The sequence below is a fragment of the Chinchilla lanigera genome, unplaced genomic scaffold (assembly GCF_000276665.1).
Source record: "Chinchilla lanigera isolate Chin_1 unplaced genomic scaffold, ChiLan1.0 scaffold00084, whole genome shotgun sequence".
NCBI lineage: Eukaryota > Metazoa > Chordata > Mammalia > Rodentia > Chinchillidae > Chinchilla > Chinchilla lanigera.
The window spans coordinates 8,060,783-8,081,291 of record NW_004955485.1 but is presented as its reverse complement, the minus strand read 5'-3'; the positions used below and the strand labels follow the sequence as shown (position 1 = coordinate 8,081,291).

At 39.8% G+C, this 20,509-nt stretch overlaps 1 protein-coding gene across 6 annotated transcripts in view; it reads left to right on the top strand.

Moving 5' to 3' along the window:
• Positions 1-20,509, top strand: part of Gbf1 (golgi brefeldin A resistant guanine nucleotide exchange factor 1) — a 119,914-nt gene that overhangs the window by 44,783 nt on the left and 54,622 nt on the right. The gene's annotated exons all lie outside the window — the stretch shown is intronic.

Sequence of the window (20,509 nt, the reverse complement as noted above, 5' to 3'; positions counted from 1 at the left end):
ATTTTAAAAATTTAACTCTTTCTCCAAGCCCAAAGTGTTAAGCGAGCAGCATAGTGTACCAATTTGCCAACTGTGGGTGGTGGTTGCCAAGCAGCTGTGACAGAACCTTGGTGAGGTGCTTTGCTGTCCAGCTATTAACTAGGTTTTGTTTTCAGGTCAAATTGGAAAATAAGGATTTGGGCACACTTATTTTATATATGTTTTATTTTCATGCATAAGTTAAAAGACGTAAGCCAGAGCTGACTTTTCTTTTTTTGAGACAGGGTCCCACTGTATAGTTTAGGCTGGTTTTGAACCCACCATATAGTCCAGGCTAGCCTTGAACTCACAGTGATCCTCCTGTCTCAGCCTCCCCAGCGCTGGGATTATAGGTATGCGCCACCATGCCCAGCCAGACCTGATTTAAGATGAACTTTCTTTATTAGCAAAGATTCATATAGCAAACATCAGTCGAGAGGAGAGGATTAAAAAAAAAAGAGAGAGAGGAAAGGATTTATAAAAAATACCATAAGAAACCGGGTGTGGTGGCACACACTTGTAATCCCAACACTCAAGAGAGGCTGAGGCAGGAGGATGGCTGTGAAGTTCAAGGGCATCCTGGACTACATAGTGAGTTCAAGGCCAGCCTGCAGTGCAAAGTGAGACCTTGTTTCAAAAAGCCAAAACCAGAACACTAAAAAAGTGGAATGATTATTGCAGATAAATTTGAATAGTCTTTCTATCATTCAGGTTAAATTGTCTTTTTTTTTTAAAACCTTCTTATCCTCCCTATTCCTATTTGTTCATGTTTTTCCTTTCAGACCCTAAAAGGTAGGAGGGAAAGAAATGACCTTACTACCTTACTGAATTCCTTTGAGTAGAGAATTTGAGTTGTTGTTTTATGTTTTGTTTTGTTCTGTTTTGAGACAGAGTCTCATTATGTAGTTCAAACTGGCCTTGAACTCACTATGTAGCCTAGGCTGGTCTTGAATTTGCAGTGATTCTCCTGCTTCAACGTCTTAAGTGCTGGGATTATAGATATGTACCTGGCCAAGAATTTGAGTTCTTTTGAACCTTACTTCATAGTCCTATTAAAACATACACTGTTGCCTTACAAAAACATAAAACAAAAAATTTAGAAAACTCCAAATTTAGAAAACTTATTACTCATCAAATGGCATAGAAGTCGGGCCTCTTAGGTATTTTTTTTCTTGCAGGTATCAAGAGTTATTATAACAAATACATTTTGAAACTGATGCTGATACTGGGAACGAATGAGTTGAAACCAGTAGTTTAAGAATACATTCTAGCCAGGCATGGTGACGCACGCCTGTACCTGTAATCCTAGCACTTGGGAGGCTGAGGCAGGAGGATCCGTTGTGAGTACAAGACCAGCCTGGGCTACAAAGTAAGCTCAAGGCCAGCCTGAACTGCATAGTGAGACTCTGTCTCAAAAAGACAATACCAGAATATATTCTAGATGGTGACTACCACAGGCCTTGCCCTTTTCTATGTTTAGAGAATGTTCTAGATAGAAGGCTGGGTAGATTCCACACCTGAGTCTTGAGTCTGGTATTTAACAAAATTAAATAGAAAGTTAATGCTATTGGTTGAAAATAATTGTGTTTATTTCTATTTTATTTATAGATCTAGCCACATAATTTAGCATCATATTATATAATAGCATCAATTCTATTTTTAGGAAAGTTATTTCTTTTACTTAAACTAAATACTCCTTGTAGGTAGGACCATGACTTCTTTCAGAGCTTAATAAATACTGACTTGTGTCTTTTGTAGGCATTTTGTTTAACAAGATTTTATTGGTCCTTTTCCATATAGGTGGTAATAATATTATGTGTCAAGAATTTTATGTATGTCATTTCATTTCATCCTTCCAAGAATATTTCAAGCTGTTACCTGCCTTTTCTAGAAAAGGAAATGGGTTCCAGGAAGTAAAGAGCCTCTCCAAGTTCTCATACTTAGGGTCTTGGTCACTTTGTCATCTCAGCACACAATACCTGAAACCCATAATTTAAAGCACTTTATTTTGTTTCATAATTTTAGTCCATAGATGGCTGGCTCCAAGATAGGAGGACATGGTAGAAGGGATTGGCAGAGAGAGAAGGGAGGAACCAGGGGGTGAATTGTTTGGTATGTGAATTATGTCACAATAAATAATGTTACTAACCAAAAAATGCCATACCAAAAAGAAAAACTAGTATGCTGATCTATGATCTTTTAGGAGTTGGACTAAGAACTTTTGAAAATGGCACTTAGGGTCTGAGATGGTGCCAAAATAAAGGATTATGAAGTGTTTGATGTTTCTGAGAGTTCTTATAATTCATCTACTAAGTAAATAACCATTCATGGAGTTATGTAGACATTAGTAATTTTGGAAGGGAGGAAGTTAAGTTACTCTAAAACAGTAAATCTCAATGGGGTAATTTTGCCTCCCAAGACCTGGCAATATTGAGACATACTGATTGTCACAAGTCGGAGAGAGCGTGCTGCTGGCATCTGGTGAGTAGAGGCTAGGAGGGGGATGCTGCCCATCACCCTACAATGCCCAGGACAGCACCCATGATAAAGCTGCTTGCCCCAGTAGCATTTGTTGCAAAGACTTGTTTTTTCCCCATTGAGTGATCTTGGATGACCTAGTAGGAAATTGCTTTAACATCTGTACACATTTCTCCTACAAAAACCTTACACAGCCTTCCTGAGGTCTTGACAAATCTAGATGACTCTGTATAGCTCTAGTTTCCATAGCTAAGGAATAACTCAGGATGTTTCTGTATAATGCTGCTCTTCCTGAGTGAGAACAGGTTAAGGGTTAGGCTGTTTCTCAGCCTTGTATCCTATACTCAGGCAGTTCACACCAGACACCATCAGGGTTTCCCAGACATTAAAATTGTGAAAGACACCAGTTATCATTTCATCCAGCTCAGTACCAAATACTCTTTTTTTTTTTTATTTTTTTTTATTTTTGGTTTTTCTCCGGTACCAGGAACCGAACTCACGACCTTGCGCTTGCTAGGCAGGCGCTTTTGCCGCTGAGCTAAATCCCCAGCCCCCCAAATACTCTTTTTTAGTTGAGTTTTTGTTGCTGTTGTTGTTGCTGTGTTTTAGTTTTTTGAAACAGGGTCTCACTATATAATCCAGGCCGGCCTTGAACTCACTATGTAGCCCAGACTGGCCTTGAACTTATGGTGATCCTTCTGCCTCAACCTCTTGAATGTGGGATTATAGGTTTTCACTACCATTCCCAGCTAGTTACTGAGTACAGTGGTACCTCGATATGTGTGCAGTTTGGTTGCAACCAGAATCATGGAACAAATTAAGTTCATGAACAAAGGTAGCACTGTACTGTCAGTTCTCTCCAACATTATTATTATTTCATGATACCTTTTTTTTTTTTTTTTTTAAGGAGACAGGGTCTCACTTTGTAGTGTATGCTGACCTCGTTGAGGGAATCCTCCTGCCTCAGCCTTCTGAGCACTGGGATTACAGACGTGTGCCACCACTCCCAGTTCATGATACATTTCAATATACAAAATAACTATTCTTTCAATACATAGTCTTTTAAAAAATTTAGCTACTCTTATCAGTGTTTTATATTTTATATAATTCTCAAATAAACCTAACAGGTGGGGTTGGGTTTTTTCTTTCATTTTTAAGACAGAAACTGAGGCTTAGAGTTTATTTGCTATGGTTGCACTAGAACAGAAATTTGAATCTAGGTCTTTTTGTACCATAGCCACCCCATTTAGACAGCACATAATGAAGTCTCCCTCTTCACATACGATGAATTCTTCTAGTGGGCATTTTGTTTAACAAGGCTATTTTGGAATAAAATATAGTAAAACCTTGGTTTGCAAGCATAATTCATTCTGGAAACATGCTTGCAATCCAAACCACTTGTATATCAAAGCAAATTACCCCAGAAGAAATAATGGAAACTCAGATGATTTGTTCTACAACCCAAAAATATTCATATAAAATGATTACAATACTGTAATATAATACAAAATAATAAAGAAAATACAAAATATAAAGAAAAATAAATTAATGTGCTCTTTTGAAAACCTTCATGGCTGGTGTGAGGGAGACAAGAGAGAGGAGGGTTACTGTTAGGACAACTTTCGCCATCACTAATGGAATTGCTGCTGTTTATTGGCTCAATGGAATCTTTTTCTTTTCAGGCAACTTTTCATGCAACCTAGCCAATGACATTTGCTTTCAATCCTTCTCTTGAGGATTTAGCCAAAATGTGACATTGCATTGTCGTCAAACAGGTTCATCATTGACACTGCTACAGCCTTTTGGGTGCTGCTTTTTCCAAAACTGCACTGTTTCCCACATTTTATATGTGTCCCTAATCTCATTTGAAGTGAAGGATTCCTCCAGCCTTTTCTCCTCCTCCTCTGTAGACAAGATCTCTTCCATAACCTCCTGCTGTTGGGAGCCGCAATCCAGATCACCCACACTGTGGTGTGGGAGGAAGAGGAGAAAACCACTGGCTCATTTGTGATCATGTGATGTTCAGTGGAATGTACTACTCTTATTTCAAGACATCACTCCTTTATCAAGTTAAAATTTGTTAGAAATGCTTGCTTATCTTACAGAACACCCCAAGGTTTTACTGTATTTACAAAATACTTCCACACCGAAAAATGGTACATGAGTTTTTTTTCTTTTGTCTTTTTGAGACAGGGTCTCACTATGCAGTTCAGGCTGTCCTTGAGCTCACTTTGTAGCCCAGGCTGGCCTCAAACTTGCAGCAATCCTCCTGCCTCAGCCTCCCGAGTGCTGAGATTACAGACATGCACCACCACGCCCAGCTCAAAATATATATAGAGTTTTGAAGAACTGAGTTTTTTTGTTTGTTTTTTGTTTTGGTACTGGGAATCAAACTCAGGACCTTGCACTTGCTAGGCAGGCACTTATGCCACTGAGCTATATTCCCAGCCTGGTACGTGAGTTTTAAGTTTAAGTTAATTAATACATACTTCAGGGGAAATTTTAAATTGTGCTCGATTCATTGACCTTTTCATAGTCTATATTTTGACCTAGAAGACGTGGTGGCACATGGCTGTAACTCAGGCAACTTGGGTGCCAAGGTAGAAGGATCCTGTGAGTTTGAGGCCAATTTGGGCTACATAACGAGTTCCAGGCCAGCCTCCACTACAAAGCAAGACCCTGTCTCAAAAAAAACAAACAAAAAACTAACAATATATAAATAAATTAAAATTTTAAAAATATATTCTAACCTAGAGAGAGAATATAGACTGTTCTCTAAATATTTGTTTCCTTTATATCTAAAATAAAAATTTTAGGGGCCATGTGTATAGCTCAGTGGAGAACACTTGCTGGGCATGAACAAGGCCCCGGGTTCTATCCCCAAAACTGTAAATTTAAAAAGGGAATGAATTTTAAAAGGGATGACAATAATAGTTCTCATGCTATAGGACTTTTGTAAACAAAATTATAGCATGGTTAGAGCTTGAATACTATATGTAGTTCTGGTTGCAGCCAGAACCTATTTTTCAACTGTCCTCCCCTTGAGAAATTATAGGACTAGGGATGTAACTCAGTCAGTAGTAGGGTGCTTACCCTTTTTTTTTTTTTTTTTTTTTTTTTTTTTTTTTAAGACAGAGTCTTACTATGTAATTCAGGCTGGGCTTGAACTTATGTATAGCCCTGGATGGCCTTGAACCTATGTCGATCCTCCTGGCTCAACCTCCCAAGTGCTGAGATTACAGATGTGAGCCACCATGCCCATCTGTGGATGTCTACCTAACATGTACAAGACCCTGGTTCAAACCCCAGTACTACCAAAAAACAAAACAGAAAACTTGAAAAATTTTCAAAGAAGGGTAAAATAAAATAAATAACTTCCATGTCTTGGATTATTAGAATTAAAGAACATGATTCTCCCTTTGAAATTAAGGTATAAGAAAAAGTTCTTCCTTATGTGGTTGTAAGTGCATGTATAATTTTTTTTGTTTGTTTGTTTTTGTTTTTTTAGTCTTTTTGAGACAGGGTTTTGCTATGCAGTTCAGGCTGGTCTTGAGCTCACTTTGTAGCCCAGGCTGGTCTCGAACTCGCAACGATGCCCCTGCTTCAGCTTCCTGAGTGCTGGGATTACAGGTGTGTGCCACCACCCCCAGCTATAAAATTTTATATAAGAGATTGGTTTAAAGATTACAATCAGACATTCTGATCTAGGATTCAGGAATGAATTTTAGGAGATTAACAAACCCCCTTAAATTCTATGCAGAATTACTGCTCTTCCACTGCTTGGATTTTTTTTTTTTTAATTAATGCTTCTTTTCCACCTTTGTCTAATTGATCTGGGAGGGACTCTCTCTTTAGACAGTTCCTAATGTGACCAGGAAGTTGGTCATCATTGTTATTAGTTTAAATTATCAAGAACATGGGATCTGCAGGTGTCTGTTCTTGAGTACACCTGAAACTGGTCTTCTTTCCTCACGCTATAAGTCACTGACCTGACAGCTGGACCACGTGGCTAGAGTGTGGGCAGAAAGTCAGTGCTGACATTTTTATGGCCACATCATATTTCAGGGTTCTATGGGAAGGCCTATAATGATCACGGAAAGCCATCCAAGAATCCTTGCCTTGAACAAATGGGAGAAGTTACTAAGATTAGTTGACATTAAGCTGTAAGTTTTTTAAAAGGTGGAAAGGAGTCTATTTAGAGTCTGTTTAGAGTTTCCATTTACTAATCAAGCCTGTGTAATGTAGAGGCTTTTGTTGCAGGACAAATATTGTCTTCTCTCTACCGCTTTCTCCACACTTTTGTTTCTGTTGTACCGAGAAGATGATTTTCACTTATTATTGGAACCTGGACTTGAGTGTGTCCTGCCTAGTCTTAAATGCCAGGGGCCTCAAATGATGGAATCAGAAGTTGGAGGTGGGGGTGTAGCTCAGCAATAGCGTGCTTGCCTAGAATGTACAGCCCTGAGTCTGATCCTTAGCACTGCCCCTTCCCCACTAAAAGTTGGAACTGTTTATAAACCAGAATACAAGCTTAGTTTCAAGTGTTTTTTAAAATCCAAAGGATGATAGAGACATGTCTAAAATATAGCAAACTTATTTATGAATATAGATATATTTCTTAAATTCAGGACCTAAGGCATGGTAGAAAAACCTTCTACCTACTGAGCCTTATCCCTAATTTCCTACTATCTTTCTATTTTAGCTAATTAATTAATTCTTTTTTGAGACAGGGTCTCACTGTCTTTCAGACTGGCCTTGAACTCACTATACAGCCTAGGCTGGCCTTGATTTGGCAGCAGTCCTCCTGTCTCAGCCTCCCGAGTGCTGGGATCACAGGTGTATGCTACCACTCCTGGCAAATTTACAGTTTTGTGGATAGAACCCAGGGCCTTGTGCATGCTAGGCAAATGCTCTACCACTGAGCTATATATGTGATCCCTAATTTTTTTTATTTTCAAGAGGAGTAGTTTTCTGGTGATATTCACAAATTGCCAAAATTAGCAAATAAAAAAAAGTCCCTCTAAGAATTTATACAAATTAGTAAAAAGTAGCTGAGTGCGGTGGTCACACCTGTAATCTCAGCATTCTGGGAGGCTGAGGTAGGAGGATGAAAATTGTGCTCCTAGCCTGGGCAATTTAGTTACTTAACAGACTCTGTTTAAAAAAAAAAAAAAATTATAAAAGGAAAGGGCTAGGGAAGCCAAGTGCTGAGGCCCTGGGTTCAATCCCTACTACCACAAAAAAACGAAGGAAGGAGGGAGGGAGGGAAGAAAGGAAAGAAGGAAAAGAGAGAAATAAAAAAAAAAAAACTTTCTTGATAGGAAAATGAAAACTGAGCAAAAGACTTCAGTAGACATCTTACCTATATCTGAACAGTCAATAGGTGGAAGGGGCTGGGGATATAGCTCAGTGGCATAAGTGCCTGCCTGCCAAGCGCAAGGTCGTGTGTTCAATTCCTGGTACCAAAAAATAAAAATAAATAAATAGGTGGAAGGAAAGGTGTTCAACTTTACTAGTCACTAGAGAAATTAGAAACCACAGTGGACTACTACTACACATAGAGGAAAATGGCTGAAATGAAAATGACAGAAATTAATAGAGCAACTGAAACTCATACCCTGAAGGTAAAATTGGAAAAAATGGCTGTATCTGCCAGAGCTCATACGCCTGCACCCTGTTGGTCAGCAATTCTTTATTTCTAGGGATATGCCCATCAGAAATTGATGTATATGTTCACAAAAAGATGTGTGTGGGGATATTTAGAGCAATGATGTTCATAGAAGGCAAAAAAGAAGAAACCGCCCAAGTGACCATTGGAAATAAAATAGCCAGGCATAGTGGGACACACCTCTGATCCCAGCAGTCTGGGAGGCTGCGGAAGGAGGATTGCAAATTCAAGCCCAGCCTAGGAAATTTACTGAGACCCTTTCTCAAAAACAAAAGTGTGAGATGTAGCCCAGTGCAGAGGCCCTGGATTCAGTCCCGTGTATATACATGTATGCACATGAGACACACACACACATTATGTAGCCCAGATTAGCCTTGAACTCATGGTGATCCTCCTGCCTCAGCCTCCTGAGTACTGGGATTATAGGCATGTGCCACTGCGTCCAGCTGAGTTGCACATGTATAATGTTGTATACTTTGCTCTAAAAGTTCCCTAAAAAAGGGGAGAGGATTTAAATTTGCAGATGCTGAGCAATCAGTTAGGCTCATTCACCAGTTAAATAACTTATTGCTGCAAATTAGCCTTGGAGTCTCAGGAAAGGAATTCACTATGACTTGCCTTGGGCCCTCAGAAACACTTTTTTTTTTTTTTAAAGGAGAAAGGAAGGTTTATTTGGCTCACAGTTTGTAGAGGTTTCAGTCCATAATCAGCTGGCTTGAAGGCAGGGTGGCGTGGCAGAGGGACGTTGCAGAGGACAACAGTTCATAGCAGGCGGACTGTAGCGAAGCAACAAAAGAGAGAGCAATGAGAGACAGACAGAGACAGACAGACCCAGGATCACTCTTGAATAGTTAGTGACTGTTAAATCTGGATGCAAGCATCTGCATTATTTTGATCATCAACACTAACAAGGTGGCCTTGGGGGAAATGAGTGTAAGATCGTTGAAGTAAAAGGGCAAGAAGGAGGTCTGGAACTCCTGAGAGACTGGTCTCCCTCTTGCAGCGTCAGGCCCCAGCGCTATAAATGGGAAGCTTACTCCTTCTGTGCAATAACCCTAGCTTGTGGCTCTCCTTAGCTTTGCTCTCTTACTACTGCTTACTCAGCCTTCACCGTATATGAGCAGGTTTTGTGTACCATATTCATTCAAACGTTAGTTTTGTGGGGTTTGTTTTTGTAGTTTTTAAGTTTGGGGGTCATTCTAGTTACAGTTTTTCTGTGCCTTTGTTTATGGATCTAGAACTTAATTCAATACTAGTTTTGGATTGGAATCAAGATTATATTTTCTCATTCTCCTAAATTTTCTCCCTACTCTATATCTGTTGTCATAAAATTTTAAGCAGAAGTCATTTAGTAATGTTAAATTAGTCTTAGCCGGGTGTGGTGGCACGTGCATGTAATCCCAGCATTTGGGAGGCTGAGGCAGGAGGATCACTGTGAGGTCGAGGCCAGCCTGGGCTACAAAGTGAGTTCAAGTCTAACCTGAACTTTGTAATGAAACTGTGTCTCAAAAAAAAAAAAAAAAAAATTAGTCCTAGAAATTATTTTCAGTTTCAGTTTAATGTATTCTGTGTTTCTAGGTTATAGAAATATATTTTGGTTCTTGATTGGCATTTATATAATTTAGGAAAAATATGATCAGCCATATTTTACATACATATATGCCTTATCTTTTCTGTTGGGCTTAAACAGTTGTGATGGTTATTGTAGAACTAGAGACCACATGGGTAGATTGGATTTAGGGATCTCACTGGATTTGTAGTTGGAAATGGTGAATTGGAAAGGTGGTAGAAAAAAAAAAAAGAAAAGAAAAAAAAGGGGCCGGGAATATAACTCAGCGACACAAGCGCCTGCCTGACAAGCGCAAGGTCCTGGGTTTGATTCCTGGTACAAAAAAAAAAAAAAATGGAAAGGTGATAGGGTACATGTGTTTCTCATTCAAGTCTATTTGTATTGCGTGATGTCAGAGTAAAAAGTGTAGTAGCTGGAAAAGGCAAAAGGATCTTGACAGAGTAGAAAAAGTTGTGCCTTATGTTTTCTTTTGACCAAGGAAGTTTATATTTTCAAACTAATTTCCTTAGATGAAATTGAAGATCTGTATCTGCCTGCTTATTCTTCTTAGCCCTCATTTAGGTTTTTTAGATCTTTCCTATTAAAATCATGTGCTGTTTCTGTATTGACTGAGGATCCTATTAATCTGTCTGTCTTCTGTTTCTCTGTTAGGGAGTTTCTGCTGCTGACCTTCCCCAGAGAAGAGGCGTGCACACACACTTGTATTCCAGTGAGGACAAGCACATACTAGCCATGTCTCCTGGGCCTGTTAGAGAACCTTGTAGCAGCATTAGCCAAGGAGGGCTTTGGGATTTGCACATAACTGTGAGAGGTTGTTCGGTTTATGGCTTGTACACCAAGACTTCTTTACCGACCCATAGCCACATTTGTAGCAGGGGTTGAGGAAGGGGTTGATTTTCTATTTATTAGAGGTGACATGAGCAGTGGGGCAGTGACAAAGAGGCCATGTTGCTCTTGCTAAATATACATCCCTGACAGTTGGATAATAGGTTCCAGGAAGTTCAGTGGAAAATTAAAACAAAGCAACATTTATAGCTGATTGAACTTGAAAAGCCATTTTGGTGCTGAATGGCAAATATGTGGACTTCAGCATTCCTGGAGCCTGATGCATCCCACTGGATGGCCCTGGCCTGTGTACATGATAGCCTGGGGACTCAGCAGGGTGCACAGTGTTCTTCGTTAGAGGGTGCGTTGAGGAAAAAAAGTTTTGCTACGAAAAGGCTCCTTCCTGTAGAGTTATATAACACAAGTTCCGCATGTCCAGGGCACCTTGCTTCTGATGATTTGAAGACGTACTTGATAGAAGAACAGGAATGATTGGCAAGAGACAAAGTAGCTCCTAAATACTATAAATATAGTCACTCTGTATTTAAGTTAGGCTGACAGCTATGCTGAAAAGGCTTTGGACTCTGCTTTCAGGGTAATTTTTTTTTTTTTTGCGGTACCAGGGATCGAACTCATGACCTTGCACTTGCCAAGCAGGCGCTTATGCCACTGCGCTATATCCCCATCGGGGTAATTTTTTTAGAACCAAGAGAAAAGTTGTAGAGGATGGGAAAGTGAAAGAAAGGTTACAGGAAATGTAGATGAAGAGAGAATGGTGGCTGGGCATGGTGGCAGCACTCAGGAGGCTGAAGCACGAAGATTGCTGCAAGTTCATGGGCAGTCTGGGCTACATAGTGAGTTCAACTACATAGCGAAACTCTATATCAAAAGAAAGAAAAGGTGCTGCACATTCTCATCTTTTTCTCCAGGGTAATCTTATGCTTCTGTTTCTGTGCATTTGTCTTGTAGGGAATGAGCCTTGGATATCAGGTGATACCTTAGGGCTTTGATTTGGTAAGATGATGAGAAGACCACTCTTGCTGAACCCTATCAGTCCCTTGGGGCTTCATGCAAACCAGCCTGGCTGTTAGGAAAATACAGATTGTGACGAAGGGCCTAATATCTTCTGTTCGCACTTAAATGAACTGCCCTTTTAAGCTACACAGTCAGCCATTCCTGTGGATTTTCCCAAACTTGAACTACTCCAGTGGAACCAAGGGTTTACAGATTCCTTGGCTTTGCAGAACATTTCCCCAGCAAACAGGAGAGGTTTTCTTCACTTGCATTGAAAAACAAAGACCTAGCCTTAACAGTTCCCTCAATTCTTCCTTTACTTCATGAAGAACTTGAGTGGGCTCCACTTTTAAACATTCCTTTTGTAAGTATGATGGAATATTTATTTATTTTGGTTTTTTGAGACAAGGTCTTGCTATGCAGTTCAGACTGGCCTTGAACTTACTATGTAGCCCAGGCTGGCTTGCAACTCACGGTGATTCTCTTACCTTAGCCTCCCAAGTGCTGGGATTATAGGCATGTGTTACCATACTCAGCAGGAAGTTATACATGTGAGATAACTTGGCAGCAGGTTCTTGCTTCATTTATATTTTGATGCTACCGATAATTTTAGCTTTTAATTCAAGAACCTTTGTTGGTAGGGGCCTCTCTTCTTTGGAATTCACATTCATTACCAAGGAATCTTGGTGACTGACTCTTGTCTGTGCAGGTTAAAGGGTAATCTTAGTTGGAATAAACCTACACTTTTGGTTTTCCCAAGCTGTGAAACTAGTACTTCATAGAAAGAACTGTTTCAGTTCAGTTTCTCCAGCAGATACAACTCTGCCCATGCAACTCTGCTTCTGGTATTGTCCTCAAATGCCTGCAGAATCACTGAGGAACAAATAGATTCTCCATTGGATTGAGCTTAATTGTGACCTATTGCTTCCCTTTCTTTGCATATTGTGTGGGCACCAAGTTTCTGAGCCAGTTAAATCCAAGCTGTGGCTAGTCTGTGGAGATCTGAGGCTTGGCAGGCTCATCTTGGTAGTCTCTGCATGGTGAAAATAGGGTCAAGATTGGTTCCTGAGTGTTTTATAGAAACAGCCCAGGCATGGTATAATATCAGCACTTGGGAGGCTGAGGCAGAAGGATTGCCACAAGTTCAAGGCCAGCCTGGGGTAGATAGTAAGTTCACTAGCCTGAGCTACAAGTGAGACCCTATCTCAGAACAACAACAACAGAAATACTTCTTCCTAGTGTGTGCTCACTTTGGCAGGGCTGAGAAAGTAGTTCTCAGTGTGAACGCCACAAAGGCGCAGTGCTGAGCTAGCACTGTGTGGGTGCTATGCAGAGGAATTGTGCAGTGAGCAAAAGAACGATGTCATGACCTGCAACACCTTCTGCAGGGTAGGTTATTTTCCACAACTTTGGGGAAGTTGAGTATACACACAAATCCATGCGGCAACTGGTACACTTCTTGAAATAAGAAAGTGATTTATGAGGTGTGGGCCCTTACATGAAAGAAAACAAAACCGGCTGCTGCATGGGACTGTAAAATTCCTGTGCCATCTCGGTGGTGTAGGTTACAGGAGGAGAAGGTGGAGCAGGCTAGCTGGCCCTCCCTTGCTGGGGCCCAGCTGCCCCAAATACTTGTGATATTGCTGGTTATTTATGAGCTTGTCTGGCCTGGGAGTCACTACCATATACCCTGGTAAGTGAAGATTTGCAGTCAGAATGTGGAAGCCCTCATTAATCTTCTGGTCTTGTTGAGGATTTCTTGCCGATCCGCGCGCCTATTGGAAAATGGACTGGCCTTTTCCACTGAACTGCAGTGGCTCAGATTAATATTAATCCCTTTAATGCTGCAGTTCATGATATAATCATTAGGTGACTTGGGACTAAGCCTATCCACCTAACTAGTGTGATTTATTAAATACACATGGAGATCGAGTCTGAATACAGCCAGGCAGAATCAGCAGCAAATAAATATCTCTGTGTATCTGTATTAATGCTGGTTGATTGGGACACAACTGCAGGCTGCCTGGGGAGAAACAGGGCAAAAGGAGGTGTGCGCTTTTAATCAACTGTATTTTCCTACCCCTACCCTTTAATTTAGGCAGTAAGAACTACAGTTGTGTCAGGAACAAAGATTATAGGTAATCCAACCCTGTGCATGAAAAGTCAAAGAGAAAGAAAAAAGCTATAAAAAATTTTGAAAATTTAAAAAAAACAGGCTCAGGGAAGGTATGGAGGGGGAACAGGGAGAGTAAAACTGACGAAGATGTGATTTGTATATGTACCAATCCCCCTAGATGAATGTGATCACTATGTATCACACATGCTAATAAAAACTTTTTGAAAAACATGGGCTCAAGCTAAGACTATCAATTATCTGAATGACTTTCCTCCTATACTCTTTATTTTTCTAAGTTTTACTGCCCTTTTTTTTTTTTTTTTTTTTTTGGGTACCAGAAATCAAACTCAGGGCCTTGTGCTTGCCAGGCAGGTGTTGTGCCACTGAGCTGTATCCCTGGCCCCTCTCTTAAGTTTTAAGAGTAACTATTTAAATGAACCTTCCTACCTCCTTTGAAGCTTTTAGCCAGTAGACATCCTACACTAGGCACTAGTTGCACTGGTGTCTAATTTATCTCCTCTCCTGACTGCAGACTTGAATTTTTCTTTTTGAAAGGGACAAAGAGATAGAGCAACTGGCTTGCCACATAACAGTTCTCTTCCCTGATATCCTTGCCCAAGCTAGCTGAAGCGTAATTTCTTTTGTAAATAATTGAGGTTTATCATTTTCCTTTCTCAAGCCTCTTTTTCTTCCCCTTCTTTGCTCTTTCAGCAGAGGTGGCATTAATATGGAAAACATCTACCTTAGCTGGCTTCGTTTAATCAGGCAAGTCTGACATTTGTGAAACCTCTCATTAACATTTTTCCCCAAAGAGCACAGAATGGCCTCCCCTCCAAATAGTCACTTCAGAGTTTAAGCTGTTTTCCATCACCACTGGCAGGTGGTTTGTAGAGTGTTACTTCTCTAAACTTTCATTCCTGGCCCAACAGCTACTGGTCACATCTGGGGGGGCCTTTTGTTTGGGTGATGCCATATTCCTGGTAAATATCACTTTTTACCAATTTCCCTTGAAAATTACAGGAAATCTTCTATAGGAAAATCAAGATACATGTTTCTGCAGTATTTCCACATGCCTTTTTTCAACAAATTCAAAAACAGTTGAGTACTGCTAGACACTGTAGGTAACAGAGAAGCCAGGCAAACCTGCCCCTCTCTGCCTTCTGTGATCTTACATGAGTATTAACTAACTATAAACTAGACTGTGCTAGACTAGCGGAACAGCACTGCGTGGAAGTACCAAGAAAGAAGACAGGGTAGGGCCTTGGTTCACGAACTTAGCTCGTTCCACAATTCTGGAAAAAAGGGCTACGTTCATGTTTGTGCAGGAAAGATGATTAGGTTTGTCACCTGATGCACAGTTCACAAACAAAAGCAAATTTTGCCAAATGTTTCTGTTTCTGAACCACATTGTTCACAAACAAAATCATTTGTGAACCGAGGTACCACTGTACTAATTCAGCTAGCAAAAAAGCAAGGTTAGCTGTCTTTGTTAAAATTAAGAAAGTGAGTAGTAGGAGACCAGGCCTAGTGTTAGTTGTGTTGTTACTGTGGAAGCAATAACCTTGTGTACCCTGAACCGGTGGATAAGGAACTAACCTAGGGTAGGGATGTTGGCACATCTTAGTAGCAATAAGGGCTCCTACTTTACTGCAGGGTGGGAGTAGTAATTTTAATTTCTTAGAATCCTCCATTTTTGTCATTCCATTTATCAACTTTATTTCAAAGTGGCATACCAATTCATATCAAGACAAGGACAATAGTCTTTTGTTACTTATGTCTGTGTTTAGATCATACTCTTAAGCTCAGATTTACCCCCATTTTCCTTCTCTCTGGTTTTTACCTCTCTAGTCTTTCACTGAGTATAGTCAAAACAAGTACAGTAAAGACAGGACTTTATATTTCTTGGTAATTTCATTTGTCATTTTTCTGTTCTTCTCACCCTGTCTCATAATATTAGTGACTCTTCAACAAACATTGGAACAGAACTATCATTTAGGTCTTATATGGTCCATAAATTTAGAACTGTAGGGCTAGGGCTATAGCTCGGTTGTAGAGCAAATGCTTAGCCCTGTTTTCAACCCTCAGCACCAAAACAAAAACAAAAACCCATCAAAACTCCCAGCACTCTGAGAGGCTGAGGTAAGATCAGAAGTTTGAGCTCCAACTGGGTAACTTGGTAATTTAGCAAGACCATGTGTGAAAATTTTAAAATATTAAATAAAGAAGGTTGGAAATACAGCTCAGTGTGAAGGCCTTGGGTTCAATCCCTAGCACCACTACCCAGACAAACAGGACTTCAACAGTTTGACCAAGCATAGTGGCATATGCCTATATCCCTAGCTGAGATAGAGGAATTACGTTAGCCCAGGAGGTTAGGGCCAGCCTGGGCAACATAGAAAGACCCCATTTTAAAGAAAAACAGAACAAAAAACTGCACCAGTTAACAAATAGGAACACTTCTTCTGACAGTCATAAGTATTAGTCAGTGAATTTCAGAACTATAGAGTCATTTCCAATCGTGTCCTTATTAGATAGACCAACTAATAAATTAAGACAGAAAAAAAATTTGAAATTTGACCAGGTCATACAAACTAGTGTAGTCTAACCTGGCGTGGTAGCATATACCTGTTATTGCAGCACTCTGGGAGGCTGCTTCAGGAAGATCAAAAAGTCAAGACCAGCCTGGGCAATTTAATGGCTTAATAAGACTCTGTATCAAAACAAAAAGCTGGGAATATAGCCAGTGCACAGACCCTGGGTTCAAACCCTAGTCCCACAAAAACAAAACAAATTACTGTAGTCTCTACAGTCTATAACCAAGGACTGTGTTTCATTCATCTTTGTATCTCCAGTGGCTACCATGATGCCAAGCTCACTGGAAGTGCAAAATAATATTTGTTGAGGAAAGGATAAAGGGTTTGAATTCAGAAGGGCCTGTAGTATTTCACTGATCTTACATGTGCCATTTTTATGGTTATTTAAATTTTTATAATAGAAGATAGTAAAAAATTCTTAGCTATTCATGAGCAGCAAAATAAATTTTGAGAAGTGAGTTTTACTCATTTATTATAGTGGTAATAAACTCTATCAGATTCTGGTTTAGGCTGCCTGGTACTCCTTTTTTCTAACTAGCTTTTTAAAAATATTAAAAATATCATTCAATAATAGTATAGTACTCAGTGTAGAAAATTTAGCAATATCCAGAAGAAGAGGTAGAAATAAAAACTGTTCTTAGTCCAGTCCCCTTGAGATAACTGTTTTATCTCTTTAGATGCATGCAGACACACAATAGTACCCGTTAGCAAAATGGGGATCATTGTCTATACATTTTTCTCTTTTGATTTTTCTTTTATTCAATATTGTGAGCATTTTTGCACTCTGTATTTTTAGAAAACAAGAACTAATGATATTATTCATTGCATGAATGTAACCCTTGCACTCTGGTAAGCTGAGGTAGGATTCCAAGTTCCAGTCCAGCCTCGGCAACTTAAAAACTTAGTGAGAGAGGGCCGGGGATATAGCTCAGTGGCACGAACGCCTGCCTGGCAAGCACAGGTCCTGAGTTTGATTCCCAGGACCAAAAAAACCCCAAAAAACAAAAAAAAACTTAGAGACTAGAGGTGTAGTTCATTAAAACAAGATAAAAGTTGCCTATTATTAGGTATTTGGATTATTTCAAGTATTTCAGTATTATAGGAATGTAATATAAATTTTTGTACATAATTCTTAAAATAGATTCCTTTTATTTCTAGTTAGGTAATACATGTACATTATTTTATTTTGGGGACAGTCTTGCTATGTAGTACAGGCTGATCTTGAACTCACCTTGTAGCCCAGGCTGGCCTCAAACTTACACCAATCATCCTACCTCAGCCTTTAAGTGCTGGGATTATGGGCATGCACCACCACACTTGGCACATGTACATAATTTTAAAAAGCCAAATAGTGCTACAAAGCGTATGTCCACTTTAAAATCTCTTACCTACACTCACTTCTCACCCTTTTTTTTTTTATGGTGCTGGGAACTGGACACAGTCCCTGCTTCTTTCAAGACAAGCACTGTACCACTGACTGAGTTCCCTCCTCAATCCTCCTTCCTAAACTCTTTTGGCTGTGTGTCCCCCACCCCCAGGTATTCACTCTCTCTCAATATTACGTCAATACCGTGTCTTTAAAGATAGGATTTTTACAAGTATTATCTATTGATTTCCTGCATAACAATAGTAATACAGCACTTTTGCAGTATCCCACATCCCCATTTTCCTTCCCTCCATCCTCCTAGTATAATTTTCTCCTCCTTTGTTAAACCAGTATTCAGTTTTTACCTTATTAAGCTCTTAAGTATTGCTGGGTGTGGTGGCGCACACCTGTAATCACAGCACTTGGGAGGCTGAGACAAAAGGACCGCCTCAAGTTTGAGGCCAGCCTGGGCTACATAGTGAGTTCAAGGCCAGCCCGAACTACACAGTGGGACCCTATCTCCAAAAAAAAAAAAAAAAAAGAGAGAGATCTTAAGTATTTAATACCAAGTCATGTTTCTTCCATTTAAAAATGTACTTAGCTTTCTATGCTACCATCACTATTTCATCGCTAACTTTATAATTTTTTTTGTGTGTGTGTGCCGGGAATTGAACTCATGATGTCACGCTTGCCAGGCAGGCACTTGTGCTGCTGAGCTAAATCCCCCAGCCCTCTACAGTATTTTTTAAACTCTCTGAATAGTATTTTTACATATGATCAAACACACATCTCTTCTGTCTCATTTTTGTCTCCTTAGACCCTTCTATCCCCTTCTTCTGCATTGTTTACTGTCAAGACCTCAGGCACAACTCTCATTTAGAACTTACTTCACTTTTGTCTGGATCTCCTCCTTCTTGGATTCCAAATCCATGTCTTTCTTGATTTTTGCTCTCATTGTACCCTTTAAAAATCCTCAGTCCAAGTGTGGTGGCTCACTGCTATGATCCCAGCACTCAAGAGGCGGAGGCAGGATGGAGAGTACAAGTCTAGCCTGGACTACATAGCAAGACACTGTCTGAATAAAACAAAACAAAACAAAAAGTCCTCCACAGCTCCTAGGATAGGACACCTGGCATGGACATTTTTTAGACCCTGTATATCTGAAGCTGTCCTTACTCACCTCTGACACTTGTTTGAAAGTTTGTAGGATGTAGAATTCTCGTTTGAAAATCATTTTCATTCAGATTTTGGTGGTTTTGCTTCTTTGTCTTCTCCTTTCTAGTGTTGATCTTGAGCAGTCTGATTAGCCAAACCTAATCCCAGTTCAAATTTGTATTTTTTTTTTTTTTTTTAAAGAGTAAAAGAAGGATAACAATAATGGGGGGGGGGCTTGCCAACTTACAGACAAAGCAAATTTGTATTTGAATTGAAGTTTTTATAATCTACCTCAAGTGTCCTAAAACATTGGTGTGGGTCTCTTCAGTCATTGTGCTAGGTTCTTACAAGTAAGGGTCCTTTTAATCTAGAAAAGAATCATATAATTTGATTTGGGGAGATGACTTTATATTAATTCTTCAATAGTTTCCCTTTCTTGAGCCAAATGTGGTGATGCACATCTGTAATCCCAGCACTCGGGAGGCTGAAATAGGAGGATCACTTCAGGTTCAAGGCCAGCCTGGGCTACCTAGCAAGACACTGTCTCAAAAAACAAAAACAAAAATTCTTCCTGTTTTCTTTTTTCTGTTCTTTCAACTCCCTTTATTTTCTGTTGCATACCTTACCGTCTACCTGGTGTCTACAGTCCAAACTCGTTTCTTCTTGGTACTTTCTTCTAAGAGTACTTGGTATTCAACCTTTTCAGTTTTATTTTCCTGCTTTTTCAGCTCTGCTAACATTTCCTTTCTGCGGAAGAATCTGTTGGCAAATCTCATTCACTGTTTTCTCCTCACCTCAAAATGACAGTTTTTGGTTTTTTTTTAAGACACAGTCTTGTTATGTAGAGCAGGCTGCCCTCATACTCGCAGTCCCCCTGCCTCTGCCTCCTGAGTGCTGGGACTACAGGCATGCACCACCACACCCAGCTTCCAGAATCACTTTATGCTACTTTGTATGTATTTACATTACTATGCTTAACTCTGGAACTGCTGTAGCACTTTGCACTTCTTCAGACACTCGTCACTATTGCTATCAGTGAATTATGTTTTCTCTTGCCTCATGTCTCTCTTACTGCACAGGAAACTCCATCAGGAAAGGGATGTCATTGCCCATCCCCCGCCATATTTCTGTGATCTTGCCCAGCTACTGGCACAGAGTTCTCACCATAAATATGAGTGAATTGGTTAGCACCTTCTTTTAGTCAAATGGAATTTATTTTGCCAAGTGGAATGAAGTAGGAATTTAGCTTTTTCCCATCATAATTAGCCCATTTAGGGGCTGGGGATTTAGCTCAGCGGCAAAAGCGCCTGCCTGGCAAGCGCAAGGTCATGAGTTCGGTTCCTGGTACCGGAGAAAAACAAACAAAAAAAAAAAAAGAAAAAAAAAAAAAATTAGCCCATTTATTGAATACTAGTGATCATAAATCATACACTACATACTGTCCTACCCATCTTCTTGCTAGTATTATACTGGTTAATTTGTTACAGCTCTATATGACATTTTTAAATGATACTAGACACTTCTTTTTTTTTAAATCAGATTTTATTGGTACATTTTGGGTATATATAATGATCACATTCATCATAGAGAATTTGTACCTGTGCATGGTATAACTTTTTACACCATTCTTCTACCCTCCCTTCAACCCCTCCTCCCCTCCCCATTTGCAAAAGTTTTGTTTCCATGTTTTCCTTTTTTTTTTTTT